This window comes from Cervus canadensis, chromosome 1 (assembly GCF_019320065.1).
Source record: "Cervus canadensis isolate Bull #8, Minnesota chromosome 1, ASM1932006v1, whole genome shotgun sequence".
In the NCBI taxonomy this organism is placed as follows: Eukaryota; Metazoa; Chordata; class Mammalia; order Artiodactyla; family Cervidae; genus Cervus; species Cervus canadensis.
In genome coordinates, this window is record NC_057386.1 from 113,003,634 (window position 1) to 113,011,874 (window position 8,241).

At 54.6% G+C, this 8,241-nt stretch overlaps 1 long non-coding RNA gene across 2 annotated transcripts in view; it reads left to right on the forward strand.

Annotated features, from left to right (window-relative positions):
- Positions 1–7,912, forward strand: part of LOC122421615 — a 63,553-nt gene extending 55,641 nt beyond the window's left edge. Inside the window, exons 6-8 of one of the 2 annotated variants that reach the window (XR_006263528.1) lie at positions 113–3,049; positions 3,837–3,956; positions 7,507–7,912. This is a non-coding gene — a long non-coding RNA (uncharacterized LOC122421615). Of the gene's footprint in view, positions 1–112; positions 3,284–3,836; positions 3,957–7,506 lie in introns of those variants that run through there. The other variant, XR_006263529.1, reaches the window with a different exon arrangement.
- Positions 7,913–8,241: the final 329 nt, after the last annotated feature.

Below are 8,241 nucleotides of genomic sequence, written 5' to 3' on the forward strand. Positions count from 1 at the left end.
TCCCCAGAAGCCCTCACTCTGGAAATCTTTCTCGATTCATCTGTTTCTGGGTAGGATGTTGGTGGTGGGGGGTGGGGGTCCAACAAGAGGGGTCTCTTTTGTTCCCATTTAGCCTGGCACACAGAAGGTGCCATGTGAACACGGGTCAACAGATGACACCTTCTAAGGGTGATCTTTTCTGGAACGTGGCCCGCCCAAGGTCACGCAGTTGGTGAGGCCCAGCTGGGTAGCTGTTGTCTCTTCTCTGAGGGCATGACCTCCTGGGGTGACCCGGGCCAACACTGTGTTAAGTCCTGGGTGTGCCCTCCAGGAGGAGGCGGGGCAGGGATTAGCACCCAGGGCCCCAGCCACTCGGGAAGGTCGCCTGCTCTCTGCGAGGCCTGGCGCCGTGAACATGGGGCCAGCTGGTTGCTGGGGGGGAGGGACCAGGGGGGAATCTGACACCCCCGGACACTTGGTCCTGTCACTCCCAGGGGATTTGGTGAGCTGGTGGGAACTTGGTCAGGTACATGATGTGCTGGGTGGCCGGGAGGTGGGGGAGTTGGTAAGTTCTGTCTGTGAGTCCAGGGCACGACCAGGCACATAGTAGGTGCACCACGAGCATTTCTCTGTGGATGGAGGAAGAGGAGAGCGCTGGGCGTCCCATCTACAATCCAAACCAGGCTTCCCTAGCTCCATCTCGGCTCCCACCGCGCTCTCAGAGCTGAAGTCCAGAAGATGTGAGAGTCACCCCTGCTTCCTGCACTGGCCGCTCTCCACAGGCCACCCATCACTAAGACCTGACGGGTCCTCCTCCAAACATGCCCGAGCCCGTGCTCGGCCGCCTCCCTGCCTCGCCACCCTCTCTTGTTCCCACCCCTGCCCCTCCTCCCCAGGGAGCAATGGTGAGTCGGGCGCCGTGTCGGTGGTCGGGTCAGCCCCCTGTGTGAAACCCGCGGCATCAAGCCCAGTGCAAACTCTGCCCGCGAGGCCCTCTTCTTCTCCTTCCTGCAGAGCCCCAGTCCCATGGCTCTCAGTTCCGCTCCTTAAATACTCCGAGTGCCACTGAGTTCCTGCCTCAGGTCTATGCTTAAGCCGTTCATTCCTCTTTATGTTCTCAGGGCTGGTTTCCTCTCGTCTGGCAGGTCTCACCAGTATTTGAAGCTTCGTTCTTATCTTCTTGCAATTCTTTCTTGCAGTCATTAGTTTGATGTTATGTTAAAGGGACGTGTCTTGGACAGGATCGGGATGAAGAAGCTGGTGGATGATTGGAAGATTTTGGAAGAGGGGCGAGGCACTCTTCATGAAAATGAACGGTTTGCCAAGTAGTCATCCATTAAACTATCCTGTCTCTCTCCTTCTCGTTCTTCCATTCGCTCACTCACCCATCCACCCATCCATCTGCCCATCCTTCCATCCACCCATCCGTCCATTCACTGCCCACCACCCTTCCATCCATCTACCTGTCTGTCCATCCACTCTTACACTCATCCATCCATCATCCATCCATCCACATTCTTAGAGTCTCTGAGCAACTGCACACACATCTGAGCCACCGAAGGCCTTAGGGACAGAGAAGGCTGGCATTAGAGAACCACAGAGCCAAGATCCTGGGTTCCCCGCACCCTAGGACTCTAGAATCTGAGTCCATTAAATCCCGGACAACAACAGAATATCAGGATCGGAGGATTTTAGAATTGCAGGGAAAGGGGCTGGCTGAGCAAGTTTTCAGTACCCCACTCCTGTATCGCCACTGCCTTCATTTCACATTTATTTATTGAGCATCTACTGAGTGCTGAGCACTAGGCCACTTGGGAGAGACCCATGAACTAAGCCAGCAACAATCCCTACCTCCTGGGCTTCGCCCCAGGGAGGAGGCAGTGACTGTACGCAAGGAGCTGACCCAGCAGGAGAGGAGGTGCGGGCTGCGGATTTGGGTATAACTCATCACCACCTGTATTACTTACCTAGTATTTTCTTTAAGTTGACTCACTTCAAACACACAAAGAGATTTTTTAAAAGGGAAGCTTTATCTCGCCGAACATAACAGGAAACTGATATCGTGGCTGCCAACAGACGGTGTCTTCAAAAATAAACACAGTGGGAAGAAAACACTGTCAGGAGAACCCTGCTCCTCCTTGAGATCTCTCGAGGTCTGCACCCCCTTTGTTGCGAAGGGTGGTGGGAGCTGCCAAAGACAGGAAGTTGTAAGGATACAGAGAGGTTGGAAAGGAAAAAGTTAATGTTTAAACATCCTCTCCCCATACCAGACCATCCTTAGGCCTGGCCTCTGTCTTCCTCTTCTGTCCTGTTCAGCTGTGTGAGGTGGGGCAAGGTCACTGAACCTCTCTGAGCCTCAAATCTGGAAACAGACATGATGGAGGCACTTTCCTCCTGGGGCTGTTGTAGGGATTAATTAAAGAAGGTGCTTCAGAGGGGCTGAAGGCTTAGGGTTTGTAACTCCTCCCCCTGCCCCGCCCCCTCCAGAAATGTTTCATGCCTATCTCATCTGGACAGTCTTCCATGCTGCTTGGGGAAGGGTCCACCTCCCCCCCACCCTGCCCCCGCCCGGCCGACCCCCACCATGGGAGCTGCTCAGGAAGCCTCCTCTGGGCTGAGCCTCTAGGACGGCAGCTCCAGGCAATTTATGAGGCTGTAGCTCCCTGCTCCCTGGTTCCTCCCAGCAGCGTGGCTCTTGCCCACCCCTGGCTGTATTTCATGCCCATCAAGATTTAGGGTTCCAACCATTTTCCTGTAGGGAAATCGGGCCAAGGGGAATTTTAAAGCAGTTTTATCAGCTATATCATGCTCACTTTACTTGGCAGGAGAATTACAGGTGGGGTTGGACAAGTGCTCGGAACAGGCGATAAACTCCTTATGTCTTTATTCCCTGCAAGAAGGGGCTGTGGGGCCAGGCAGACCCCCCGGAGGCCTCGAGTTCAGATGGCTTTGAATCCCTGCATCTAGACCTTCCAAAGGATCCTGAGGCTTAAATCCAGGTGTGACAGATGTGGTTTGTTCATTTGTTCATTCATCCACTCATTCGTCCATTCATTCATTCATTCAGCAGGTATGTAACCAGGGCCTTTCCCGGGGCCAGTACTGGGGGTGCAGTGATGCACAGAACATGGTTTCTGCCCCACTGCATCTCACTCTGCCGAGTGCAACAGGAAACCCAGGGTGCTGGCAGAGTCCCAGAGAGGGCCTTCACCTATGCTGGGAAGTCTAGGAAGCCTTCCTGATGGAGGTGGTGGGGCAAGTGCTTATAAGCTGAGTTACTGAAGGAGAAGGAGGAACGTTCGGGGTTGGTGGCCTGGAGTTGGATGGGGGGTGTCGGGGTCGGGGAAAGGAGAGAAGGAGAGAAGGAGCCGGTGTGTACAAAGTGGGAGGGGACCTCGGGGGAAGCGGCTGGAGCAGAGTGTGGGTTGGGGGTGGCGGGGGTGACTCTGGGGAGCTGCAGGCAGGGCCTCTGGCTGTGGCAGAGACTATGTCCTGAGTTCTGTGGGGGCCATGGAGGCAGGGCTAGCAGAGGGGACCTGGTCAACTGCGAGCAGAGGGCTGGGAGGGGTCAGAGGGGGTCTTAGGGAGATGAGCCAGGAGGCTGCAGTGGAATCCTGCAGAGAGGGGGACTGGGGATGGAGAAAACCGGATGCACCTGGTAAAAATTTTTAGAGGGTGGGACCCTGGGGACCTGGGCTTGGGGCACAGGGTGTCTGGCTTGGCGGGTTTAAGTCTGTTGGGAGATCTTGACCTCAGGCCATTGGGGGAGGCCATGGTGGCAAAGAACATGGTCATTCAGGGCATCTGTATTTCTTGGGCCACCCTGACTCGGAGATGACAAACCTCTTCCACACCAGGCAGGCAGACTCCCTGTGGCCCAGTGGACCCCGTCTCCTATCTACTTTCCCAACAGAGGAGAGAGAGGGTTCACCTCAAAGCATAGGCTCCCTTCCCACCAGCTCCAGGGAGAATGTCAGGTGCGTGGGGGCCCCCGAGCCACGGGGTGGGGCGGCTGGAACCCTCGAAGGCAGGGGTAATAGAGGGGGTGGTCTTCCTCCATTTTCTCAAGCCACCCTCTGATTTCCCCTGGGGTCCTGATGTTTTCCTTTGTGTAAGGAAGTTATTGTGTGTGTGTGTTAGTAGCTCAGTCATGTCCGACTCCTTGCAACCCCATGGACTATAGCCCATCAGGCTACTCTGCCAAGGGATTTCCCAGGCAAGAATACTTGAGTGGGTAGCCATGCCCTTCTCCAGGGAATCTTCCTGACCCAGGGATCAAACCCCGGTCTCCTGCACTGCACGCAGATTCTTTACTGTCTGAGCCACCAGGGCAGTCTTGTATAAGGAAGGCCTTGTGTTTCTCTCTGCAATGCTAATTTATTCCTTCTCGTGCTTCTTCTCTTTCCTCCCTCCTTCCCTCCCTCCTTCTTCCTCTCCCTCCCTCCTTCCCATTCAATACACATTTACAGAGAGCCTATATTCCAGGCACCATTCTAGGCTCTGGGGACACAGCACAGACCTAATCAGGCCAAGATCCCTGGCCTCATGGAGCTTACATTCTAGTAAGGAACACTAATGATAAACAAAAAAAGGTTACAATACATACCATGTCAGATAATCATAAAAATACAGCAGAGGATGCTGGAAGGGAGCCTTGGGGCTTGGCCAGTCCCCCAGGGCTGCCCCCTACTCCCCACGCAGGAGAACTGCTCCCCTGAGTCGGTTTGATCACTCCCCCACCCCGTTTTATCCTCCACCACCTACCTGCATATCCACACGTGGTCTGCGGCGCGGCTTGTCATGTTACAAAACTTTCTCTAAATGCAAGCATCCCATATGTATTTTCCGTGATTGCTTTTTTGGCTCGACATCCTCGTTTGAGACTGATCCTTGTTGATACGTGACGCTCCAGTTGCCACACTGTCACTGCGATAGACTCGTCCACGGTATGAAAATGTCACTATTCATTGAGTCATCCTCCTGCTGATGGACATTTAGGTTGTTTTCCAATTTTTTTTTCCCCCTTCCTCTTACCACCCAAGCTGTAAGAACTTTCTCGTACCCGTCGACATCCCTGGCCTCCAGTGTTCTCTCAAAGATAAGCACCTGGAGACAGAAAGCCGATATGATCTGTCAAAGCGCTCAGCGTGCTGCACAATGGCGAGGATGACGATGATACAAAATAGCTCCCAGATCCTGAGTGTTTATTTCATGCAAGGCCGTTCTGAGCCCTTTAGCCCGTTGTCTCTTTTCCTCCTCGTACTCCACGTGGCAGATCCCAGCATGGAGCTCATGGAACAGACAGAGTGTGGAGACCAGAGAGGCCAACAGCCTCCCAGAGACACGCAGCAAAGCCAGTCCCTTCGCATGGCCTGGTCTGCCTCCCTCCATCATCCCCCTCTACCATATCCCTCAAACACACCCCCACCCCAAGCTTGATCCTTACTCTGAGCATCCACACCAGCTGTTCCCTCTGCCCAGAATGCTCTTCCAGGCTCATCTCCAACCCTGCCTCTCAGGACCCTTCCTGGACTCTTCACTCTTTTTCCTTCCCAGGTATTAACTAGTCATTTGGCTGATGGTCTGTGTCTGTAAGATTCAGGCCAGGCCCTGGGCTGAGTGTTTTACAATGATGATCTCATTTCAGAAAAGTGAGTGGATGGTCTTCAATTTCACTTGTCTCCCCAAACCCTTGAGCACCACAGAATTCACCCACTGAAGCTGGGATGTGACACATTCATTTCACAAAAGGGGAAACTGAGGACCCTGAAAGGGATCAACACTTGCCCAGGGTCACACAGGGGGCTGGCATCAAGCAAGGCCAAGCTCTGGTCATCTCCTGGACTCCCAGGCCCCTGGCCACACCAGCTCACAGCCCCGTCGGAATGTCACATCTCTCTCTTCACACGAGGGGCTGGTGGCCGGGGCTGTGGCTGAGACAGTAACGCTCAGTGGCAGAGTGAGAGGCCTGGATCAGAGAAGTGTCTGTCACTGTGGCTGGACGCTCAAGGCGGCTCCATTATTCAGGTCATCAGACTGGAGCCACCGGACGGGAGGGGGCCGGGTGGCCCGTGCAGCCGGGATGGTCAGCTGGCTGGGCTGCAGGGGGCCGCAGGGCCCCGGGAGCTGTCACCGCTGACTGATGGATGGGGACAGCTTCCAGTTGCCGGCCATCCCCGCCACGAGCCCCGTGGCCATCTCTGCGGCCGCCCACGCTGGCCTCCCGCCCGGTTCCTCGCTTTGAACGTCCACAAGGCCTTTTGTTCTCGCAGCGGGGGCTGGGCCGGCAGTGTTGAGGGGCCCCTTTCAGAGGAAGGAGCTGCCTGCTGGGGCTTCCCCCTGCCCTCGACCCCCACTGCGTTCCTCTAATTACCTGTGGGCAGGAGGGGTCGGCGAGGGGGTCCAGCTGAGCTGTTAGGAATCTGCTCGGAGGTGGGGGGGTGGTGGCGGCTGGAGAAGCCTCAAATTCCAGCCCCCAGATCACAGATGGGAAACTGAGGCTCAGAGAGGGCAACAGCCTTGCTCGAGGTCACATAGTGAGTTAGAGGGAGGGCTTGGGCTTGACCTGGGCTTCCCTGGTGTCTTAGACAGTAAAGAATATGCTTGCAATGCAGGATGCCTGGGTTCAATCCCTGGGTCAGGAAGATCCCCTGGAGAAGGGAATGGTTACCCACTCCAGTATTCTTGCCTAGAGAAGTCCATGGACAGAGGAGCCTGGTGGGCTACAGTCCTTGGGGTCGCAAAGAGTCGGACACGACTGAGTGACTGACACACACTTGGGTTGGACCCAGGGACATTTAGGCTCAAGGCAAAGGATGGGAAGGAAACCAGCACTTAATATGTTTTGAACACCAGTTATGTGCCAGGCACTTGACGCCTGCTATCTTCTTGAATTAGAAGGTAACCCGTTTCAGGTTTCCCTCGCTTCTCAGCTCGCTGTCCTCAGGCAGGTTATTTTCTTTCTCTGAGTCCCCTTTCCTCATCTGTGAAATATACTTATTTACTGAGCACCTCCCACACTCAGGACCATGAGGAGACAGGGACAGGTGAGTCAGCAGGAAGCCTAGGGCACCTGATCAGTGCTGTGGTGGGTGTAGATGCAAAGGTGGGACACTGAGGGGGGACCCCCACCCAGCCTGGAGTCAGGAGGGCTCCATGAAAGGCACCACGTCTGAGGATTTTATCCAGAGAGCCATGGGGAGCCACGCGTGGGTTCCGAGAGTTTGGAGAGGATGTCTCTGGCAGGAGGAGCTGAGGCAGAGGCAGGGGCAGCAAGGAGTCTCCTGCGAAGTCCAGGCGAGAGGTGACCAGCTCTGGGCCCCGGTCCCCCCGTCTTTATATGGGCTGGACTCCAAGCCAGGGGGCTGCCGACTCCTGGTGCAGCCATAGTTTGGTGGGTCCTCAAAAGCGAACATGGTGTCACCCTGTGACCCCACAATTCCTCTCCTGGGTACTCGCTCACCCAAAGGACTCATAAACAGAGACTCCAGCAGGGTTCATTCACGTTCACAGCAGCATTATTCACAGGAGCCAAGAGGCGGAAACAGCCCAAGTGCCCATCACAGATGAAAACAGCACAAGACGGTCTGTTCTTCCAGCGGAGTTTGATTCAGCCTTCAAAAGGAATGAGATACTGACACAGGCGACCACGTGGATGAACATGGAAAACCCAAAGTGAAAGAAGCCAGACACAGGAGGACAAATACTGTGTGCTTCCACTTAGATGTGCTCATCCATAGGGGGAGGGTAGACGTTAACAGGGGCTGTGCGGAGGAGGGGTGGGGGCTCATTGCTTGGTGGGAACAGAGTTACTGTTTGGGGTGCTGAAAACATTTTGGAATTAGTGGTGATGGTTGCACAAGATTATGACATTGTGAATGTACTTAATATTACTGAATTGTTCACTTAAAATGGTTTTAAGTGGTGAACTTAACACTATGTATATTTTACAATTGAAAAAATTAATCATATAATATACCCAAACTTGAGTTTACACTTCCAATGGGTGAATTGTGTCCTATGTGAATGAAAAGCCAAACAAAATGGGTAGGAGCCATTCTGGTGAGGGGAGGGTGGTCCCCGGATTCCCAGTGAAACAGGTAGAAGGAAGACCTGCCCACAGGGAGACAAAGGCCACTCAAACTGTGCCCAGTTTGGCCAACGGTGGCCGGCCGCCACCTCTGAGCTCTCCCTGCGGATGCGTCATTTCCCCAGAGGCTTCTGAGTGATTCCAGCGCCGCTCCTGTGCTGACTCGCTGTGTG